Source organism: Cynocephalus volans, chromosome 10 (assembly GCF_027409185.1).
Source record: "Cynocephalus volans isolate mCynVol1 chromosome 10, mCynVol1.pri, whole genome shotgun sequence".
NCBI classification, from domain to species: domain Eukaryota; kingdom Metazoa; phylum Chordata; class Mammalia; order Dermoptera; family Cynocephalidae; genus Cynocephalus; species Cynocephalus volans.
This window is the reverse complement of record NC_084469.1, coordinates 87,338,797-87,363,152: the sequence shown is the minus strand read 5'-3', so window position 1 is coordinate 87,363,152 and position 24,356 is coordinate 87,338,797.

The following is a 24,356-nucleotide window of genomic DNA, read 5'->3' as shown; positions in this document are numbered from 1 at the left end:
TCAATTTATATGAATATTCCAATGCCCATACCACACTGTCATGATTACTGTTATTTTATGTTAAGCCTTGAAATGAGGTATTGTGATACTTCCAAACTAGTTCTTCATAAAGTTGGTTTGGCTATTCGAGGATCTTTGCTTTTACAAGTAAATTTTATAATTGCCTTGCCAATTTCTATTATTAAAAAAGTACTCAAGGATTTTAATTGAAATTATACTGAACCTGTAGCTCAGTTGAGAGAGAACTAACATCATACAACTAATTAGTCCGTGAAGATGGTATATTTCTCCTTTTCTTTAAGTCCTTAATTTTTATTAGCAATGTTTTATAGTTTTGTTTATTGGTCTTGCACGTCTTATTAAATTTATGTATATTTGATATTATTAATACAACCATAGATGGTATTTTTGTTTCATTTTCTAATTATTTGTTGCTACTATATATAAATACTATTGATATTTTGCTTATTGATGTCATATCCTGTGACCTTATTAAACTCACTTATTAGTTCTAGTAGCTTCTTTGTAGATGCTTTAGACTTTTCTCTCTGGAACATTATGTCATCTGCAAATAAAAATAATTTTATTTCTTAATTTTCAGTATGCAAAGAGAAGCCATGTTCTTAATTTTCAGTATGAACAAGAGAAACCATGCCTTCACCAAACTTTTCCAGAAACTGATTTGTTCAAGGCAGAATAAATAATCAACTTCTTAGGTGAATTGTAACCTGGGCTTTGGAACTTACTGAAAATAGTAGTGTACTTTTCACTTCTCCCTTCTTCCTCTAAAGAAAATTAAAATTTATGTCTATTGAGAATAGAAGCAGTGGGCTGGATGAAGAAACTGGGTCTAGAAAATTATTTAGTAAATTCAAACTTCATAGACACAGTCAAAGTATTCAAACTAAAATATGCACATATTGGGAAAAAAAAAAACCCTTAAGTTATCTGCATATATGCTTCACCAGAATCTTGCTTCTGTTATACTTGGCTGAATTACCTTTGAGACTGATGAGACAATTCAGTTCTATGCCTTTGCTTGTAGAACTTCAAGAAATACTTTAGGGTGAAATATATATATCCCCTTAGGACTCTTTCTGTCACAGGAAACTTACCCCGATCAGCACAGAGAGAGAGACAGACAAAACTTTGTGAATCGTTCTTTTTTCTTTGGTAACTGACAAGTCCAGCATTGTGTCTTCAGGCCAGGCTGGATCCAGGATCTTGTCTCTCTCTGATTCTTGGCTCTGTTCATGAGCAGCCTCTTCCCACATCACTGCAGGATACCTCCAGCAGCTCCAAGCTTGTCTTCCATAAGCTTGGCACCCCCTTGGAAAGAAGCTTATCTTCTTCATTAGCTGTAACAAAATTCCTGGGCTTGAGTCTCACTTGGCTCAGCTGGAGTCATGTGCTCATCCCTGAAACACCAACCTGTGGCTTTGAGTCGAGGAGGTCGCCTCACCCAAACCACAAGAGTAAGCAAGAGGTCATTAGCAATGCAAGGAGAAATAGGTGCTGAACAGACATAAACAACACAGTCCACCATTACCCTTTGAAAATATTTCCATAGTGACCCCAGGCAGATACAGATCTGTACCTTGACACTGTTTGTCACTGGATGCATCATCTACCTCCTTTCTTTAATGTCTGACCTACAGTTTGCAAAGCAGCTTTACAGAAGTTTGTGACCTCCCCTCCTGCAATTAATTTTTTGAATTCAATAGGTAATTTCCCAGGGACAGCTTCTTTATCTGCACTGCTTGTATCTTCTCTAGATGCAGACTTTGGTTTTATCTAAGAGAAAGAAGAGAGAAGTGGAGAGGACACTGCTATTTTGAGTAAGTCCCCAAGACCAGGTCACAATCGACCTAAGAAGTTGACTGTGCCCCACAATACTTATTCTTATCAAACAGATCTACTGATGCTCCTCTGAACTCATGTCTTCAGCTTCTCCATCTTTGGGTGTTGTGGATTTTCTTGCACAGTCTTCTTTGGGCAAATCCATTTCTGTTTGTTAAATTCCCGCTCAACATTCAAGACCCTGTCAAGATTCATCTCCTGCACAGAGATCCTCTGATTCAACACTCTCCAACTGGGAATTAACCCATCTCTCTCTGCCATCCTCAATTGCCACACTTTCCACGCTCTTTCTGAGATTAGGATCTGAGGTCTGTGTATCCTACTAGCCTATAAGTGGTACCTTGTCTCTCTCCATAGTTACACTGGGCCTAGCACAGTGTTTGGTGACAAACATGTGCTCCTCTAATGCTTGCTGCATGGAGTCCATGATCCCTTGCTCCTTTCCACATCCCCTAGCGTCTTCCCTGCATGGGCCATGCAGTGTTGCCAAGTGGAGACAGGAAGCAGAGGCTCCTGGAAGACCAGGCCAACTGCCAGCCAGCAGTCCCATGTATGGTAAGAACAGGGCATGGCACAATAACCAAAGGGTGAAAGCAACCTAGATGTCCATCAATGGATGAATGGACAAGCAAACTGTGGTATATCCATACACTGGGATATTACTCAGCCTTGAAAAGGAAGGAAGCTCTGACACGTGCTGCAACATGGATGAACCTTGAAGATATTATGTTAAATGAAGCAAGTCAGACACAAAAGGACAAATATTATAAGATTCCACTCATATGAATTGCCTTGAATAGCCAGGTTCATAGAGACAGAAAGTAGAATGGTGGTTGCCAGGGGCTGGAGGGAGGGAGGAATGGGGAATTATTGTTTAATGGGCATGAAGTTTCAGTTCGAGATGATAAAAAGTTCTCAAGATCAATGGCAGGCAGTGGTGGTTGCATGAAAATGTGAAAGTACTTAATGCCATAGAACTGAACACTTAGAAATGGTTCAAACGGTAAAAATAGAAAAGAACAAGGCTTGGCAATTTGTCTTTTGAGGGAGACAGCAGAGTGGCTGCTGTCACGTCCTGCTCTGTATCTCTGACGAGCTGCATATTCCCAGGCAGCTACTTAATCTCAGCAAACCCCAAGTTCCTCTTCTTTTTTTTTATTGCATACGTTTAAGGTGAAGTTTGATATACATATACATAGTAAGATGATTACTGCAGTCAAGCCAATTAATATATGCATCATCTCACATATTACTGCTTTATTTTGGTAATAGCACCTAAAGTCTACTCTCAGAAAATTTTTAGTGTACAGTACAATATCATTAACTACAGTGTTCATGCTGTACTTTAGATGTCTACATTTATTCTTTTATCTTAGTTTTGTACCCTTTGACCTTTATCTCCCCATTTCTGCCTCTTCCCCCATAACAACTGTTCTATTCTCTGTTTCCATGTATCGAACTTTTATTTTAGATTCCACACGTCAATATGATCATGTGGAATTTTTTTTTCCATCTGGCTTATTTCACTTAGCATAATGCCCTGTAGTTTCCTCCCTGGTGTTGCACATGGCAGGATCACCTTGTTTTTTAAAGTCAAATAACATCCCATTGTGTGTGAAGGTACTTCAAAAGGTTCGTGGAAAGACTCATATTATCTTTTAATTCTATTATTCCACGAACCTTTTGAAGTACCCTCTCACATATGCCACGATTTCTTTATCCAGTCACACATTGATGGGCGTTTAGGTTGTTTCCATATTTTGGCTATCGTGAATAACGTAGATATGTAGATCTTAAATATTTTTAACACAAATAAAAGAAAGAGAGAAAGAAAGGAAGAAAACAGTAACTACATGAGGTGGTGAATATGTTAACTATCTTGATTGTGGTGATTCTTTCACAATGTACACAGGAGGTACCCATTTAGGGTGGGTCAATTAATGTTTTGACTTTACAATGGTGTAAAAGTGATACACATTCAGTAGAAACCTTACTTAGAATGCCTATACAACCATCTGTATTTCACTTTCAGTATGGTATTCAATACATTATGTGAGATATTCAACACTTAGTTATAAAATAGGTTTTGTGTTAGATGATTTTGCCCAATTGTAGGCTAATATAAATATTCTGAACATGTTTAAGGTAGGATAGGCAATAGGTTAGGTGTTTCAAGTGCACTTTTGACCTAACGATATTTTTAACTTATGATGGGTTTATCAAGACATAAGTTGAGGAACATCTGTACTTGTATCAAAACATCAAGTTGTACACCTTAAATATATATAATGCCTTTTTGCTAATTATACCTCAATAAAGTGAGTAAAAAAGATTGTATGAGATAATGCACACCAAGCCCTGGTCACGATAAGCACTCAACCAGTGATGGTTGTATAATTATGTTAACTATAATCTTTATTTCCCCACCTCACTGAGAAGCTTCTTTACCAAGCTTACTCCCCTGAGGGCCTATTCACCCAAGGGTCATAGCCCCCCCATGCAACCTTCCCTGACTGAAGGTGCACCCCTTCTCCAAATGCCTCCAGCTGAAATGTGGCCAGGGAGACCATCAAATCACAAAGTATTAAACTTGTCTTCTGTTCTACCAACGAGATCAGCAAAGTGACAACTTCCATCACTGGTAAATGAAGAAACATCTTTCTGAGACAATTAAAAATTACTGGAAATTTCTGCTGTCAGACAAAAATTGATTGCTAATTTGAAAGTTTCCTAATTAGAAAGCCCTAACAAAGTTTTCAGCTATTTATTAGGTAAACAGTCAAGGCTCTTCAAATAAAAAGCCATATACAAAAGTCTATGGCATCTTGGAAGAATATTTCGAACATTATTTTTAAAAGAACCTCAAGTGTAATTAGTAATGATTTTATTATTCTTATTAATACTATCAATAATTTTATTATTAATTGGAGTAATAATTTCAGTGTTTTCAATACCAATAAAGTCAATATTATGGTTGCCAATGCCATATAGTTATTAGTATTAAAATTATATTTGATGATAATTATATTCTTAATAAACCTGTGAAAGTTTCTTTTCTTTTAACCTATTAGCAATAGCCGATTGAAAAACCAAGAATATAAACATCCAGGACAAATTAAAAAAAAAAAATGACATAGAATCTAGGAAACAGAAAAAATAGTGATAAATATAAAAAACAACTTTCAATGAAAGAGAGCTATAATACAGCTGAATGAGGAGACTGAATGTCTAAATTCTCTTCAAATTAGATTGGAGTTCAATATAATCCTACTCAAAAAGTGGAAAGGATTTTTTTTTGGTGGGGGCAGCAAGGAACAAAATGTTTCTAAAGTATACCTAGAAAGAAATCAGGTGGGCAAGCATCAGTTAAAAATTGAAACCAAAAATTAACTGAAGAAAGGGGGACTAGTTCTACCAAATAAAATATATTGTGCAGCAGGAATTATTAAATTAATGTGATACTAAGATAAGTATACCAATATAAAAAGTGGACTAAGGAGCTCTAAAACAGTTTTGTTGGAAGATCTTGATATCTGAGTATTCACCAAATGGTTCTGGGGTAGATGGATCAGAGGTTAATCTATGAAGCATCATCGGTTAAAGAAGCGGATTTTATATTTGCGTCATACCCAAATACAAGAAGAAATGGATTAAAAGGTTAAATAATAGATAAAAATCAAACTAGAAAACATCAGTGCATATTGAAATACTCTTTTGGCTGGGACAGAACTAAGTTTAATAGCATAGAAAAAAATTATAGTGAACCAATGGGTTTGACTATACAGGATTGAAGGATCTTATCTATCAATAAATTCATAAAGAGAATTCATAACGGTAAAATATTTTCTACAAATATAGCAAAGAATTTTTATTCTACAAACATAAAGGATTCATATATATATTTAAAAAACAACAACAACAAGATCCCCAAAGGAAAAAAAAAAATACAAAGTCCACACAAAGAAAATTGAATCATAAGAGAGTAATGGTAGATGGCTAATGAGTATATAAAATTATCAATTTCATGAGTAAATTGTGGGAATAACAACTAATATTATGATGCCATTTTAAACCATCAAATGTACAGATTTTTAAGAACTGCTGATCCCACTCCCAGCAAATAAGACTGAATGTGGAGTCGGTGGAAGAGTAAGGTGTTACAACCGTTAAGAAGGCAATTTAACAACACGCATCAACAGTTTTTCGAACTGTTAAATTTTCAACATATTAAATTTAATTTTAAAAATAAAATTCTTATTTACAAAATGTACTAAATTGCCTCATAGAAATAACATAAAACATGGGCAAGATTTATGCACAAAGTTCCCACAATATTGTTCATAATACCATAAAAAGAGAAAGAAGCATTTGAGTGCCCAGAAATAGAGGGGGAATGGTTAATCAGTGCCTTCACACTCTGGAATATTATGTAGGCATCACAGGTGTTTACAAAGAGGGTTGAAAAATATGGGAAATTGTGTGTGATATAATGATAAACAGATTGAGAAAAATATTTACAGCTGGAAGATAAGGAGCTAGTATGCATAATATGCAAAGAGTATCTACAAATTGAAAAAAAAAAGGCAAGTGACTCAATTAGAAACATGGCAAAGGTTATTAGTAGGCAATTCACAGAAGAGGAAATGGTCAATAAACATATGAGAACATAGTTAATGTCTGGGAATTGGGGAAGTGAAAATTAAAGTAAAAAGTAAATACCATGGTTTACCCACCAGGCTGACCAAAGTATTCGAGTGATAATTGTAAGTGCTGACAAAGATGTAAGGATATAGGCACCTCTTCTGTAGCTGGTGGGAATGTGACTTGCTTCAGCCTTTTGCAAAAGTAATCTTAGATTATCTATTAAAATTAAAGTATGTATATCCTTTGACCCAGCAATTACATTTCATGGCTCTATTATAGCAATAAGAGCATTATTTTTAAAGAGAGGAGGGAGAAGAAATCTTCTGAATGTCCATTAATAGAGGAATACTGAATATACTATGTGTATCAGAACTATAGCACAGTATGCATTAGAGAGAGAGAGAGAGAGAGAGAGAGAGAGAGAGAGAGAGAGAGAGAGAGAGAGAGAAAGTACTTTATCTGTTTTCCCAAAGGGAAACCCATGATAATTCACTGAAAGGAAAACAAGTAATACAGAAATGAAAATGTCTGATATATGTATGAGAGTGAAAGCCTATTTTTATTCCTTCTTTTAAATTTTTTTCATTTTCTTTTGTTTTTCTACTTAACTTTTGTTAAATCTTCCTCCCTCCCTTTGCCCTTCCCTCTTTTCTCTCTCTCTCTCTCCAATGTCCACTATGCTCATGTATCTCTTATGGACAGAAATACAGTAATGGAAGGGGATAGTACATGCATTGGTCATTTAAAGAAGATGGAGTGGGAGACTGGAGGGAATGGAATAGATTATTAACTGGGATGGAATAGAATACATTATTTGTTATTTTCATGTATGTCTTGGCTTTTCAACATTGGTTACAGGGAACACAGGGTGATTTTATAATTTTGTAAAAATGATTTAATAAAGGAGATTCTAGGACAAGATTCTGCTCTAAACATAAGTGCAGGAAAAAAGATTAAAAACAAAAGCTCCAAAAGGTTAAGTTTGCCTCTGATGAGCAGAGAGGTATAATGATTTGCTTCTTTATACCTTTCTGTGCTTTAAAAATTTAAATTAAAAAGCATTAATTCTCAATTTTTAAAAAAGTGCATTAATGAAGTCATTTAACCCATCCTCTTCAAAGTTCAAAGTTGATGAAGATTTTGCTTCTTTAGAGGTATCTGCAGGGATGAAATACCACACCCGGTTCCCCATGTGGTTCAGAGATGACATTGTTGCCCCTCTTCTCACAAATATGGCTTCTGGGACCTGAGAAGTTCCCGAAGTGGTGGCACTTATCACAGCAGAGCCAGGAGGAGCCCCTGCTGGCAGAGGGCATGTGGCAGTGGCTTGTCTATGTGAGGAGGTCTCTGTGAGTGTCAACCTCCTCCAACCACACTGGTGATCACTGTCACATCATGTATCCACCTGCCAGCCACATGAGGGGTCGCACAGTTTTTGATCATAGAAGAGGGAAGGCGCCCATTCCACCGTTAGAAAAGCAGGTTGTCTGCGTGGCCAGGAGGTGGAAGGAAGAGCCACATGGAGAAAACTCTGGGCTGTGTGGTTGGGCTGGAGCCTGCCCTGCCCTGTGGGGGCCTGAGCATGCAGCCAGCAACTTCTGGAGGGACTCCGCTATGGGGCCCTTCTGTTCTGGCATGGACGAGGCACTCTTCCACCCTGGCAATAAAGTGAGGAAGGAGACAGTAAATAAGCGATGGGCAAAATTAAAACCAGTAATGAGCCGTATGAATATTGTGGTGTTATAATGTTGGAGACACATTTATTTGGGAGCATTGCATGTTCTGGGAAATCATAATGGCATTGTGGCTGTGTGGCCTCATTTCCCTCCACCGAGTTTCCGCTTGCTGGCCCTGGGGGCTGGCAGCGCCGGCACCTGTGCCCAGACGCTTTTAAAACCTTGGCAGCGAGAGGCAGGCCCATTACAGAGGCAGGACGGAGCTCCAAGTGCTTTCTCGGTGGGGAGGGGCGGTGCAGGCCAAGGGAGGCCTCCTCCACCCACCCTGGCCTACCGGAGTTGGGGAGCAGGAGAGGCCAAGTCCACCAAGAAGGCTGCCAATGACAGGGACATTGCCCCATCCATGCAGGGGGACTCTTGTCCTGAAACCTCTCCTCCCACCCAGACCCTGCACATGGGGGTGCCTAGTAAGTCTGAGCTGGGCAAAGGGCTGGAGCTTGTTTGAATCTGGGGATGCCTCTCTGTGAGCTCTGGCTTGGTTCAGAGCTTTGACCTGGAATTGCTTCTCCACAGGCCTCTTGGAAGTGCCCTTCAGGTCCTAAAGCCCTGAGTTGGGGAGGGAGGGAGAGTGTGCGGCTGTAGTGGGTGGACTGGAAGGCTTAGTCGAATGGGGACTTGGAGGAAACCTGGTAGGGATGAGAAACTTTCCAGAGGTTTTGGCCTCTCAGGAGCCAGATGAGAAACTTTCCAGAGGTTTTGGCCTCTCAGAAGCCAGTTTTAGGGGAAGGAGCCCTCACAGCACCTACCCTTCAGGGAGCAAGGGTTATATGGCAATGTGGCCTCTGCCACGGTGCTGGAGGCTGGTTGAGTAGCTTATTACAACAAAGACTACTGAATCCTTGGATTGGCTTTTCTCCTCCACTGTGTGTGGATAAAGAACCTGGCCCAGGTGGGGTATTCGGGGGCCCTCCCTGTGGCTTTTTGTGGCTTTGCTTCTATGGACAGACTGGCAGGATAACTTTTATGCCTGTTCGTTATTTCTCAAGTTACTGCAAGAAAATAACTTTCTGATGGAAATTTCTAGCTAGATCTCTCTAAAACTGGGTCATGGTGTTTGGCCCTGATCAACTTGTAGAAATGCTATTTAGTTGGTCATATTTCTTCAATGCATGAGTATTTATGAATTAAAATATACACGCTTGGCAAAAAAAGAATAATTTAAATAGTACAATGCATTTGTATTTTACATATGTATTCTTTTTTTTTGACTGGTAAGGGGATTGTAACCCTTGGCTTGGTGTGGTCCACACGACGCTCAGCCAGTGAGCGCACCGGCCATCCCTATATAGGATCCGAACCTGCAGCCTCGGCGCCATCAGCACTGCACTCTTCCGAGTGAGACACGGGGCCAGCCCTACATATGTATTCTTACTCGGTCTTCTCCATATTACACATGGGAAGTCTTATAGGGAGGACTGAACACGCAAAACCACAGATGCTCCAGCTTAAGTGATTTTTAGGAGCAATCTTGACTCAGCATGCTTTTGACTATGGTCCAGACCCTTGCTGTATGTGTGATGGAATTCCACTGTTGCAGGACAGCTCTAGAATGCCTCTGGGCCATTGTTTCCATTGTAAGAATGGGAAAAGCAAAGACTAGGAAGGGGAAAGTATTGTACAAGAGCCCCAGGTGAATTCTGTGGGTGCATCTTCATTCCACTTTGACTTCATTGTCTGTGGACTCCATCTTCTCTGCTTTCTCACCTCCTCTGCAACTATACATCATACTCTTTGCAGCTGAAGACCACACTATTGTCTCTACTTATCATTCCAATTCATACAGCCCAGATCTGAGCTGAGCACATAGCAGCTGCTCAGTAAACAATGTCTCTGCCCCAGCCACACCATTTTCAGAGGCGAGTTCCTAAAGCTGACTGGTGGCAGAGCACTTTGCTCATGTGTGTATGCCTGCAGGTGTGTGCACGCAAGTGATCTGGATGTGTTGGCATCTACCCATTTCTCCCGCAGGGATGGGGACACGGGCAGGTCTGTGGATGCCCTCAGTGCAGAGGCCCACAGTAGGGACACTTCACATACACACTGCAGGCACCATCCTGTAGGTCTGGGCCACGGGATGGAATGTCTGGTCTGTTGCCTGGAAGCTGAACTGATAATCAACATCAAGAGGGAATTGGCTCTTTTAAGACAAATGCTTCCAGATGCCAGGATCACTGGGTCCGTGTTACTACCCAGATGGGTCTGGGTGGGAGCCAGAAAAGTAACAGCAGTTGATAAAATCATAAAGGAAGTTAATCATAAAGTAGCTAGCTTGTGCAGATTCCTGGAAGTTCGGGCTTACTTGGGGATGGTCTAAGAGCATAGGGAGTGTGCCAGGACCTCAGAGAATTGGGGAACTTCACCGTCTCTCTGTTGGACTGAACTGTTCAGCATGGGACATTCCGCTGTTTGTTACCGTCAGCAGGAACCTGCTCCCAGATATGGCCCAGCCATGTGGGGTTTGGAAAGCCTCTGACAGAATCAGGTTTTCAATGGAGATTACAATTGACGACCTGTTTCCTGGTTGCTGGGAAGCATTCATGGACAGTTACAGTGTTGACACGTCTGTTTTCAGATCCAGCTGGAACCATTTGAGGTAAATGAAAAGCAGAGAAACTAAGTGGGATTGAACCCTTGGGAACCTCAAAGGGGACTTTTTGCTTAGAGTGTGATTTGGGACACTTAAATATTTTAAAGATTCGGGTAGACGATCTCACATTTGTGAGGGCACTCTTCTCATGCCACCAGGTTAGAAGGGTTGGGGCTATAAACCGATGCTCCTGTTCTTCAGGCCAGTTGCAGTCGATCCTGTGTGCTCCAAGAGGAACACAGAAAAATGCCTGTTCTGGAGTGATAAGCCAGCCAGGTTGCCCTTGTCCCTCACCTGCAGTGGTCCCCCAAAGGATTTCCTTCATTCTCACCCCCCTAGAGTTCCTTGTCTATACAGCAGTTAGAGTGGTGTTTAAGTATGGAAATTAGATCATATTAGTGCCCCCTGCTTAAACTGCTCCAATACCTTTTCACCGAGATTAGGATAAAATCAAAACTCCTTATCGCCTGCAAGATCTGTGTGAAGTGGTCCTGACAACTTCTCCAGCTGCAGCTGTTGCCCACTGAAGCCACACTGACTCTTTGTTCCAACAACAGGCCAAAGGACTTCCTGCCCCAGGACATTTGCACTTGCCCCTCAGGTTTAACCAAAGCTGTCACTCTCTCGCATTCAGCTGTCAGTTCAAATTTCACCTTGAGGAGGTTGTTCAAAGTCACCTATCCTAGTTGTTTTCTTCTCCATCGTCCTACTTTATTTTTCTCAAAGCATTGGTCACTTTCTGAAATTATCATGATGACATTTTAACGTGTTTATTGTGTGACTTCTACCAGAATACAGACTCCCTAGGAGCAAGGTTTTGTCTGTTTTGTTCACTGCCGTATCCTTGGGACCTAGGGCCTTCCATAAAGATATAGAGGAGAGATGAATGAATGGATAGACGAATGGATGGATCAGTGGATGGATGGATGGGCAGGTGGGCTTGTGCAGCCCAAGGAGGAGGTCAGTGTTTCCAAGTGGAGGCTATTGCAACAGGACTCCTTAAAGGTCAACCAAATTGGCAAAAGATCAGGCCAGAACTGTTCTGTCATCAACTCTTTTCTAAATTATTGTTTCTTCAAATGTAGCTCACACAAAGGACTAGCTGTTGTGAAAACATGAGTGATTTTCCCAGATATCTTTTTTCTTTCTTTTTATTCAGGCAACAAAGCAACTAGAGCTGAATTTTGGGTGAGCAAACTTTGATAATGGACTTTCTCTTCCCAGTGTAATATTGTAATGTGACCGCCAAATTTTTTACCAGATCATCTTCTTTTGTTGACTAGACACTAATTTGAAGAAGATATTTTGTGGCCTAACTAAAAAATGGACTTTCATGAGAATGAGTTCTTCATGGAAATAGTGCATTTCATGATGAGATACCACTGAGGACTGAATAAGGACTAAGTGCTTGTAAATTATTTACTTTAGCAAATGCCAAGCAAGAGGCAGAGCTGCGTCGAACAATACTAATTATTATGGGAAATAATTTCCTTTTTAGATCACATTTATTTTTCTTTGATAGTAAACATAATAAAAAGCTCTTTGAGGAACATTTAGAAATGTATAAAAAAGACCAGTGTAATCAACTCTAATCCTACCCCTGTGAGATGACTATTCGAGCTGAGTTTCCTTTCTGCCTTTTTTTGGTCTACATATATGTATATCTGTGTGTATATATATGTGTGTGTGTGTGTGTGTGTGTGTGTGTGTGTGTGTGTGTGTGTGTGTGTGTGTGTATGTATATAAAACATGGCTTTAATTATCCTCTATGTACATTTTTCTTGCATATTTCACTTAAAATTATACTCCATGTATTTCCCCAGGTCATTTAAAATCTCTGGGCACACATCATTTCCTTCATAATATTTAATTATGTAGACTAGCAGTGGAATTTTATATTTTCTAGGAGCTACAATAAACATGTAAAGTTTAAATCACCTATTTTATTTTCTTCCATACATGCAACTTCTTGTCATTTCAACGTGTTGTTAGTATAAAAATTATTGAGATATTTTTTCAATGAAGTCTTTGAAATCCATGTGTATTTCACTTCTCAGATCAGATCAGCCACATTCCAGGTGTTCAGTAGCCACAACTGGTCAGTGGCTACCATATTCAATAGACAAGTCTAGACTATTGGAAATTGGTAGTGATAGTTTATGCATAGTGGAAGGGATTTTACACTAACTCCCATATTCCAGCTTAAAAGGCCATCTTCTAAGAATAAAAGCAGCCTGAAATTAGAGTCCTAGTTATCTTCTATCAGGTCTCAAGGTGATTAATTCAGTTTGATAGCTACAAGATATAGCCTCAATTCCTCAAAATGCTAAATGAAGTGGAAAGATGTTGAAAACAATGTTTTTCAAATTATGCATTTGATACCACTTTGCCTCTTTTCAGAGATGATTTCCTAGGCTCTAATAGAAGTTGATGTCTCTGAGTATATTAAGATCTTATTCAATACAAAGCAAATGAATTGAATTAGGTTGGATGGTATTGATTACTATCAGTCCTCCTCCAGCTCTGGGTCCATCTGTTCTCTTCAGTGGAGTCCTGGGTCCATCATGGAAACTCACAGATATTGTTGGGCCCTCCTGCCTGCCCTCTTTGTTCCAGAAAAAAAAAAATGCTTATTTGTTTGGTGCAGCAGTTACACCTGGGAGCCCAACTGGGGCTATACTATTATAGACTCAGCTTTAAGCTTTACTCCTGGACCGAAGGAATTTGAAGGGAATCCAATGGATGCAATTGGTCCCCAAGCAATGTCTTGCTAGAGTATGAACAAGGCCTCTTGAAGGATGGAGGAGGAGCAAGAGGGAGGACTATCTCCATCCCTGAAGACTCTCCTCCCTGATTATGGGAGTATCTCATAGGGCCAGGAGAGACATCCCAGAGCCCATCTGAGCTAATGGAGGCCTGGCGGCTTAAGTCCAACTTGGGTTCATCCAGAAGCTCTCACAGGTGTCTCTCATGCATCAAGTGCTTGGTCCTGGGGGCACAATAATGAATCAGATGGTGTGTCTGTCTCCAGGGCTGTCCATTGAGGGAGACAGATAAGTCAACCACAAACTACAACATATCTCCTGTGATAAGACCTGTGCCTGGAATGCTGTGTGCAGCATGTCTAGCAGGCTACTGAGTGCATACCCTGGGGAAGCCGTTCAGGGTGCTTCTTGGAGGACAGAGCTGACCAGCAGTGTGACCTTGGGCAGGCTTCTCAAACCTGTGCCATGTGAAATGAGTGCAATGGAAGTATCTGCTTTATTGGGCTGTAATGGGGAAAAAACAATATAATCCCTGTGAACTACCTAACATGCAGTCGGTCACTAAGTATCAGGTGATGTTACTGATACTGCTGTTGTTTTGTTAGATGGTGGGCACGTAGGCAGGGACCCTATGATGAATCATAGACTGTGGGCCATGGGGAGACATTGCTGTTTGAAGCAGGGGAGAGATGTAAGCAGATTTGCAGTTTTAGACGATTGCTCTAATGGTGTGGCTACAGAACTGTCATTTATGAGGGGCTTTGGGCTGCCACCTAGGTGGAAGAGGTACTTAGGGGACTCAGCTTAGAGCTGTATTTATATAACAAGGGCATTAGATTGTGAGTTCTAATCAATAAAAAACAGCATTTTAAAAAGGGGCATTCATTCTTACATAACATTTTATTTTTTTTTTGTTCTTCTTTTTGTCACCATCATGGTCACTGCCATCATCCTAGGCCATGTCTTAGATCAGGGCAGGGGGGCCGGTGCTTCCACTGCTGTGCCCACTGGGTTGCAATTGTGGGTGGTGTGGGTATGGGAGGTGAGTGGCGGGTGAGCGAGAACAAAACTCAAGTGATGATATAAAGTAGCCTCAGCTCCCACTCTATGGAGGTCCCAGCAACTCTTCCCAAATAGCGGCTCCATATTTACACAGCCTCCTTCTTTTCTTTTATCTCAGTCATCAAAAGTTTAAGGAGATTTAAAAACCACTAGGGTGTTATGCATAAAATACAACCTTGGGTTACTGATGGAATTCATGCACAGGTTCCGCTGAGGCAGGGCCGGAGCCCACCCCTCCAGGGCGTCTGGGCTGTCACTCTCCCCATCCGTCTTCCTGATTGTAAAAATTAAACACATGCACAGGAGGGCTTGGGAGGCAGAGTTATAGGGGATATAAAGTGCATGACAGCATATAAACTTGGCCATCCCGCAGTGGAGCACCCAATCCTGAGAGGTGCTGAGAGGGGCGAGCGGGGATCCTGGAGTCCAGGGTGCAGCAGGCACACTTCAAAGGGGAGAGGAGGCAGAGGGGTCACCAGTGGGGGTGAGGAGTTGGGTGGATCTGATCCTCTGAGTCCTCCCTTCAACCGTGGCTGAGTGCTCTGCTTGCAGGAGGTAGCAGAAGGCCAGACCTGTGGGGACAGACACAGGGGCAGTTATGGGGCAAAGAGGATGAGCCAGGAACCCCAGTGCAAAGGCAGATGTGGGCATCCCCAGACTCCCCCTCATGTGAGCAGCATCCCTGCCACTCGCTTTGCTGAGCACTGCCCCCGTTGGTTTCAGATGAGATGTGAAGAAAATGCCAACATGATGGTGAAATCTAGAACTGCAGGTACATTCAGATGGGTGGCAAAAATTGCCACTATGGAGCAGAAAACCCAAGCTCCACATGAAGAAGGAGATAACCCCTGCAGCTGCATGGGTGCCTCAGCATGAGTGTCTATGGTCCATGGGGCTTCAGGGACACTCAGAGGGCATAACCACCTGATGGGGAGGCCCAGGCCAGCTGTGCTTGGGGGTCTGAGCTCATGCAAGGGCTTGAAGCACTGTCTGCTAGGTGCTGGCTCCTCCCTGTCCTGAGACTCACCAGCAGTTCTTACCGCCAGGACATCTGCAGAAGAGGAGGGACAGAATGCCTTTTGTCTTTTGTGGCCCAAGGCTGTCAATGTGGTCCCTTGGTCTGTGTGTGTGTGTGTGTGTGTGTGTGTGTGTGTGTGTGTGTGTGTGTGTGTGTGAGAGAGAGAGAGAGAGAGAGAGAGACAGAGAGAGACAGAGAGAAACAAGAGACAAAGAAACGGAGAGAGAGAGAGAGCGTGCAAGGCGGGAAGGGTGCAGGAAGAGAGGAGAACTTGAGGTACAGGGAGAAGCTTCAAGTGCCATGAGGACTAATACTCCTTTTTTCTTCCTTTAGCCATTTCTAGAGCACCGGCTGTGTCTTAGTATTATGAACACCAGACTCAGTCTCACAGTCTGTGCTCATTGAGCTCACAGAGGGATACCCGCCAAACAATCACACAAGTGTTATTTAATCTACAACTGAGGTAGGTGGTTTATGCTGTGCTATATTTTAAATGTGCACCAATGACCTCCGCCCATGCCTTCTTTTTTTTTTTTGAGATTTGTATGTGCATCTTTCAAGGAGGCACGTTGCTTCCATCCCATGAAAGCCAAGGGGAAAACATTTGCTATCTCAATTTATTTACTTATTTTAAGGGTTTGGATCTGGTACTGATTGGTTGTCCCATACACTAAGGAGCAAATGCCAGTGGCATGTCTGAATCCCAGCATTGTTGCTTCTGCCTACAGGAAGTTGTAACTCCCTTTTCTCAGATATTTATTTTGAAGTGTAGTATTCATACTGTAAAGCGCACCAATGCTAGGGGCCCAGCTAAACAAACAGAGCGTGCCTGTGTAACTAGCTCCCAGATGAAGAACATGCCACCCAGCCACACCTCCAAGGTGCTCTCCTGACTGCACGAACTGTGGATTAGTTTCACCTGTTCTTGTCTTTTAAAGGACTCATTCAACATGTGCTCTCTCTGTCTGCCGTTTTTCCTCAACCTCCTGTCTGGGACATTGGTCCATGCTGTGGGCTTTGCTGGAGTCCGAAGTGTCTTTCCATTATATTTGACCAAACCATAAAGGGGTGGAAATGACCTTGGGCCTGAGGGGACCAGGGACCCTGATATTGACCAGCAGGTGCACCACCTCCCCTTAGCCTGGTCCCCATAGGCCCTGCCACCATCTTGCTTGGGTTCCTCAGAGCCCATAAGGAGCATGGGTCACTCAAGGCACTGCTGGCCTGCAGGATAAGTGCTTTTGCACACAGAAGCTTTGCTGCTGTTGGCATTTCCATACCCTCTCTCACTGCAGAGGAAGTACAGTCAAGAGCCTGACTCCAGGGCCAGACTGCCTGGGACTGAATTGCTGTGTGACCCTTGGTGATTTCTTCAGTCCTCTGTGCCTCAGCCTCCTTGCTCCTAAAGTGGGGCTGATGATAGCACTCGCCTCATGCAGTTGCAGTGAGGTTTGCTGTGAAGGGCTGGTGCTGTGAGCTGCCATCCTTTTTTGACCGTCACCAACTTGGAGTCATGGGGTCAGGAAATTTTCTTTCCTTCATGAGTGAGGAAACAGAAACCTAGAGAAGGTTTCCTGCATGATGTTACTTAAGGATTGCCCTAATGAGTCTTTTCTAAGGTGGACCAGCATGTATTATGATGGGAAGTGGGGGACATGAAATCTTTATGAAAACGCTGCATAGAGGCTTAGCATCTCATGTTCAAAGGGTATTGGTGTCCTTTACTTCATATGACCCTTGTGGCAATCCCTTAGCATCAGATGCATGGGGTGAATTGGCCTCATTGTTCTCACTAGATCCCATTTCACAGATCAGATAACTGAGGTGCAGGAAGGTCACACAGCTACTAGATGACACACTGTGTCCGGAACCTGGGTGTTCAGATTCTGGATGTGCCTGCCCCATTCCTTTCTTCCTCCAGCTTGTAGTAAAGGTGACAGTAGGAAACATTCACTTAAACATCAGTCTCTTGAGCAGCAGAAACTCCTACATGGAACCCTAGCATGTTTTAAGAATGTGATCCTGTCCCTGGCTTCTTTGGAATTTCCTCATCCCTATCCAGGAATTCTCTGCCTCTTAGATTTTGGCAAAGGCACCTATTCAATAGAATATTTCAATAATGCTTTTGAAATAGAAAAACAATCCTCACATGCAGAAAGAATAAACAAATATAACATATGGGTTAATATAGTTGCTCTAGTCGAAGGTTTAATTTTTCTTTGAGCTTCCTGGCTGCCAGAGCAAAGGAAGGCTTGCAGATAACAGGAAGCATGTCTCTCTTCCAGAGGAGGTGGGGCCCTCCAACTTTGTGCAGGGTTTGATGAACATGAAGAGGTTATCATTGTGTAGATATTTTTGCCCTGGGAACTTGTAAGAGTCAAGACTGGGGATGACGACTTGCTTCCTGGAGTTTCCCTGTCGAGGAGTGGGTGAGTCAGGGGCAGCTGTGTGGTGGAGATGAGACTGAGTGCCAGCAGGGAGCAGACGACACAGGCACGAGGGGGTACTAGCAGTGGTCATTTCCATGGCCATTGTAGCCATTCCTCAGGGTTATGGTGTCCTAAACCAAGGGTACTGAGCCAGGGAGATGATCAGAATCACCTGGGGAGACTGTTCCTCAAACATACACAGTCTTGGCCTGACCTCAGGTGTCCTGATTGTGACTCTGAAGTCAGCAGGTTTAGAATGTCAGGTTTTAGAACCACACATTTGCATACAACTGTCACCTCCTTCCAGGTGGCAGGTAGAGAAGACGAGGGAGCTGTGCTTGGGGGGTCAGTGACTTGTCTGTACTCTCAAGTGAGAAGCGAGAGGAGGCAGGGGGCATGCTGAAGGCAGGGCTCCCACTTCTCATCAACTGTTTCATCCATCTCCCCAGAGCGGGGCTTACGAAGGGGTTCCCCAGGACAGCAGGTGGAATGGGAGTGGGAAGCTGGGCAGGAAGTGTAACTGAAAGGGGGACTCCCCACACCCCATCCCTGGCCCCAGAAAGCAGGTGTTTCTTTTGAAAATTTTGGTTCTCAGTTATAAGGAGTTTATTTTACAGTAGTCTGAGGTGCAGTAATATGAGTAGCTAAAGGTTATTGAATGCTTCACAGGATCGAGGCAGTGTGCTGTTTAAGACTTGTCTCTGCAAATCCTTCCCACACCCTATGAGGTATGTGCTATTATTTTACCCACTTTCCAGATGGGAAACTGTATTAGGGGTCTACAGAGAAACAAAACCAATAGGATATGTATAAATATATAAGAGGGGATATATTATGGGAATTGGCTTACACAATTATGGAGGCCAAGACGTCCTATGAGATGCTGTAGGAAAGCTGAAGCACCAGAGAAGCTGGTGGCGTAATTCAGTCTGAGTCCAAAGGCCCAAGAACCTGAGGGGGTGAGGGCCGGGGGTTGTTGGATGAGTCCCAGAGTCTTAAAGCCCCAGAATCTGGAGTTATGATGTCTGAGGGCAAGCGAAGGTGGATGCCCCAGCTCCAGGAGAAAGAGAGAGAAATCACTCTTCCTCTCTTCTTCTTCGTCTTCTATTGTTTCATTCTATCTGGGCCCTTGATGGATTGGAAGATGCCCACCCACACTGGTGAGGGCAGATCTTCCTTACTCAGTCCACTGATTCAAATGTTAATCTTTTCCAGAAACACCCTTACAGACATACCCAGAAATAATGTTTACCAGCTACATGGGCATCTCTTAGCTCAATCAAGTTGACATCTAAAAGTAACCATCACAGAAACTAGGGAAGAAAAGTTGAACTTAGTTGATCAAGACCAAGTAGCTGCTGGACCATATAATCAGGATTTGAAGCTGGGCTCTAGCACCTTGCTTTGACCACTTCCCTATGCTAAGCCAAGCTGGTGGGAGGGTTTTTCCATAAGTTGATGCTTGTACATTTTTCTGTTTTTATTTTCTACCTTGGTTACAAACAATTGCAATGTAATGCTGCCCCAGGTCAAGTAGTTTCAGGATGTAGGTTTTTATAGTTTCTGTGGCTGATTTCATGTATTCTCGTGTTTCATTTTCTGTTATGTTTCTGAATGGTGCAAATCACTTTTTTTTCCCTTTTGTGGTCCTGCACTGTGATGTTGGAACATGGGTGCAATCTAATATAACAAAGGGAGGTGCCTACTTCCATCTGTGTGCCCTCTCTATCCTACTCTTGATTATGTTTGGGATGGTCATTCATATTTTAGTATGAATTAGAAGGCAACAGGGCTAGGCCTGTTATTGGTAAAAGCTCAGTGTATGTGGAAGAAGTTCTGGGGGTGAGGGTGGGAGTGCATTGGAACCAGAACAATCCATGTGCTTCTCTTTCTCAATCTGAGGATTCTCCTGCTTGCCCATGAATAAGGGCCTCTCCAAACACCCCATCTGGGGGCACTGCCTGCTCCTGACTTGTGCACAGAGCCATGAATGTGCCAGCCCGCTAGTCAATCCCCTGGCTCAGGGGATGCTTTTCCCTAACTATGTAAGACAAAGAGAGTGGGATTGCTATTTGCCTGGATGGGGGTGGGATGGGAGTTATTGCTTTAGAAAAAGAAAATGAAACCTCACTCTTTTAGCAGAAGAGAGCAAGGTTTCCTTGGCTTTTGGAGCAAATGCTGATTTCCTTATAAAGCTCTGGTTGTGCAATGAGGGAAGCCAAGGACAGGCAGACTTTATTTTTATTTTTATGTTTATTTTATTCTGGAACAGAAAACAGGCCTGGTTGGGGACTTAGATCTTTGTCTCACATCTCTTGCATAAGAAGGACACACATACATCATGGAAGAAGGCGAATCAGTGGGTCATCTGTCTTGGGTGGACTGATTGTCCATGTGCCCAGGAAAAGGTCAGGAACCTGTGGGTATTAATTAATCCAGTCGGCCACACAGCCTTCCATGTTTATTAGGGAGGCTGTGGCATTTGGCCAGGATGATGGGTTTTAAAGATTGTTTTATTAAGAGGATAACATCTGTTTACTGTTTGGTGGGAATTAAGTGTTCCTTTGTAAGGCTGTTGGGAGCAGGTGTGGTGGGTAACACAGGTTAATGCTGCTTTTGTCACTTTCTTGTCTTATTCCTGTCCCTGTCCTCCAAGGGCTCATGGGGTAGGGGGATCTACAGACACTCAGTCCGGGAACCCAGCCAGCGAGGGCCACCCTTTCTGCTATGTGATGGGCGAGACCACTCAGGCCACCCCTCCTCCTGGCTTCTGAATCTCATCCTCATCCTCTCTCCAGCTCGGCTGTGGGGTCTGCAGAAGCGGTTCCCCTTAGAGATCGTTTCTATCATCCTGCTCTTATGTGCCTTACCATCTGACATAGATCCCTACTGCCCCCCCTCCCCCCAATTTACACCTATAAATATTTGCACATGTAGCAGACTGTCCTGAAGGTTTGGACAGAGAAGGATTTAGATTGCGGGAACACAAATGACGTCACCTCCGAGTTGTGTATCCGGTGTGTAATCACCCTCAGCTGTGGCCATGGCTGCAGATGTTTTGAGTATCACTTACAGCTCCTCAAAGCCTCAATGCTCCACCCAAAGCCAGGACCCTCAAGGGGGTCCATGTGCTCCTGGGTGATTTTAAGTGACATGGAGGAGAACGTCCTTTATTCAGATGGCTACATATTTAATTTTGTTCTTATCTTCTCTGGCGATGAATGCTCCTTTTACTTTTATGGTAGCCATATAACTTTCCTTTTAAACACTATTTAAGAAAAAAAGTGAGTCATTTTAAAGGAGAAATATTAAATAAGTGGTAGAACTAGCATGGCAATGTGGCAACACTAGAGAAAGGGGTGTGTAGGGACCCATTTCAAGTGACCATTCCCGGTAGAGCTGGCAGCCCTGGGTCCCGTGTCTGGGTCCGCCCTATGTCCACCGTGCAGCCAGCCCTGGGGTCACTTAGAGTTTGTGAGCCTCCACTTCCTCATCTGCTAAGTGGGATGATTGGGCCAGCCCCTAGCTCTCAACTCCTTAAGCAACTCTAATGAGATAAAGCAGATAAGTATCTAGGAGGACTTACAACTATTATGAGGGGTCTTCAAAAAGTTCATGAAGAGATTCATATTATCTTTTAGTTCTATTTTTTTCCATGAGTTTTTTGAAGAACCTTTGTTTTACTATTTTTGTTCCTTCCATTACTGTTTATTAAAGGACAACTAACTTGCAGTGAGCTCCTGCTCTGTGCCAACCCCTTGCTGAGCATTAAGAAGAGATTAGATCATGCACCCTCCCTCCAGCCAGAGAGAGGCCAGCATGACCCACAGTTTACAAGCAAGGACTTTAGAAAAGGAGTTGGGGATTCTCACACACTCCCCATACCGAGATGGTACAGAGCAAAACTGAAAGGCAAACATTCCCTGAATATTGCTAAAGAATTAATTAAATTCACCTATCAAAATGCTGGTTTAGTCCTGAATTTAACTGTCTTCTGTTTTTATACAGCTTGTAGAGAGAATAAAAACATCTGTCCAGCAAACTGCCTTTTAGCCCTTGCCCTGCTTTCTAGCGTCATAAAGACAGAACATTTCAGGAACATGGCTTTGACAAGAAAATGCTAGAAGAAAATACTCCAGCATATGTGCTAATGGTGTTCGTCTCTGGGCTATAGGACTATAACTGCATTTTCTTTTTTCTTTCCTTTCCTTTTTTGGAAACTTTCTATTTTACTGTACAAAATAGAAATTTCAATATAGATCCCCGGTTATAAATTTGCTGATACCCTTTCAGATGTCTGAGGAGCCAACTATTTTCATAATGATACTATGACGTTATTTGCCTTTTTGTTTTGTGCTGATGGTGAGTAAAACTGTCAGCTCTTTAGCACACATCTGTACTAGCAGTTACTGGGGTCTTTGCTGCCATGCATGTGCAAAGAGAACAAATGCCAGTTTCACTTAAGAATGTACTTGATGTGCTATGTACATACAATGGAATATTATTCAGCCTTAAAAAGGAAAGAAATCCTGCCACATACTACATCATTGGATGAACCTTGAGGACATTATGCTAAGTGTCATAAGTCAGTCCCAAAGAACGAAATTCTGTATGATTCTACCTATATGAGGTGCTTAGAGTAATAAAAATCTTAGAGATGGAAAGTAGAATGGTGGTTGCCAGGGGTTGGGGGAGAGAGGACAGGAGTTATTTTTTAATGGGTCAGTATTATTTGGGGAAGATGACAAAGAATCTGGATGGATGTTGGTGACGGTTGCACAACAGTATGACTGTGCTTAATGCTGTTGAACTGTACACTTGAAAATGGTTAAGATGGTGAATTTTATGTCACACGTATTTTACCACAATAAAAAATAAAAAATAAGTACATGTTAAGGAGACTATAAATTTGAAAAAAAGAGAATGTACTTGATGCAACAATGAAAGTTATTTATTTCATTAAATCTCAGTCTTTGAGCACAGGCCTTTAAAATATTCTTTGTAATGACATGAGAAGCAGGAATAAAACTTGTCTGCTCCATATTGAAGTCAGAAGGCTTCCTCAAGTCACCTTTACAATCTTTATTTTTAAATAAATTTTATTTTGTATATTTGAGGTTTACTGCACGATGTTATAAGATACATATAGATAGTAAAAGGTTACTGAAGCAGATTAACAAATTCATCATCTCACAATTACTTATTTTGTGACTCTAAAGAGGAACTAAAATCTACTTACTTTGCAAAAATCCCTACAGATTTATGAACTTTAGTCCTCATGTTGTACAAGGGCACTTTAAAAAGTTCATGGAAAAATTTATATTATCTTTCAACTCTGTTTTTTCCACGAACTTTTTGAAGGACCCTCACATGTTAGCTCTCTAGACTCGTTCATTGTACATATCTCTTATTTTGTATCCTTTGATCTGTATGTCCCCATTTTCTTCCCCCACCCGCACCCCCATTGGAACAACTGTTTCATGCTTTATCTTTATGTATTTGAGCTCTTTTTAAAAAAAGAGCTTATATATTCCATATATAAGTGAGATATTTTATATTCTACACATAAGTGAGGTATTTTTCTTTCTGTGTCTGGCTTATTTTACTCAACATAAGGTCCTCCAGGTCCACTTGTGTTGTGGCAAATGGCAGGATCTTCTTTTTTAAGGCTGAATAACATTCCATCACACACACACACACACACACACACACACACACACACACACACACACACGTGCGCATGCACGCGTGCACATGTGCACACACATTTTCTTTATCCACTTGTCCATGGATGGGCATTTCAGTGGTTTTTGTATCTTGACTAAGGTGAATAATGTTTCGATAAACAAGAGAGTGGCAGATATCTTTACAAGGTGGTGATTTCATTCCCTTTGGGTAAATACCCAGAAGAGGGATTGCTGGGTCATATGGAAGTTCTATTTTTAATTTCTTAGGAAGCTCTATACTGTTTTGCATAATGGATGCATCAATCTACATTCCTACCAATAGGGAACGAGGGTTCTCTTTTCTCCACTCCCTCACCAACATTTGTTCTCCCTTGTCTTTTTGATCATAGACATAAAAATGGCCAACAGGTATATGAAATGAGCTCAACATCACTAACCATAAGGGAAATGCAAATTAAAATCATTATGAGATATCACCTCATGGTTATTACCAAAAAGACCAGAGATAGCAAATGTTGGCAATCTTTTGAATTGTGAGCTGAACTAGCTGCTTTTCTTAAGGAGCACC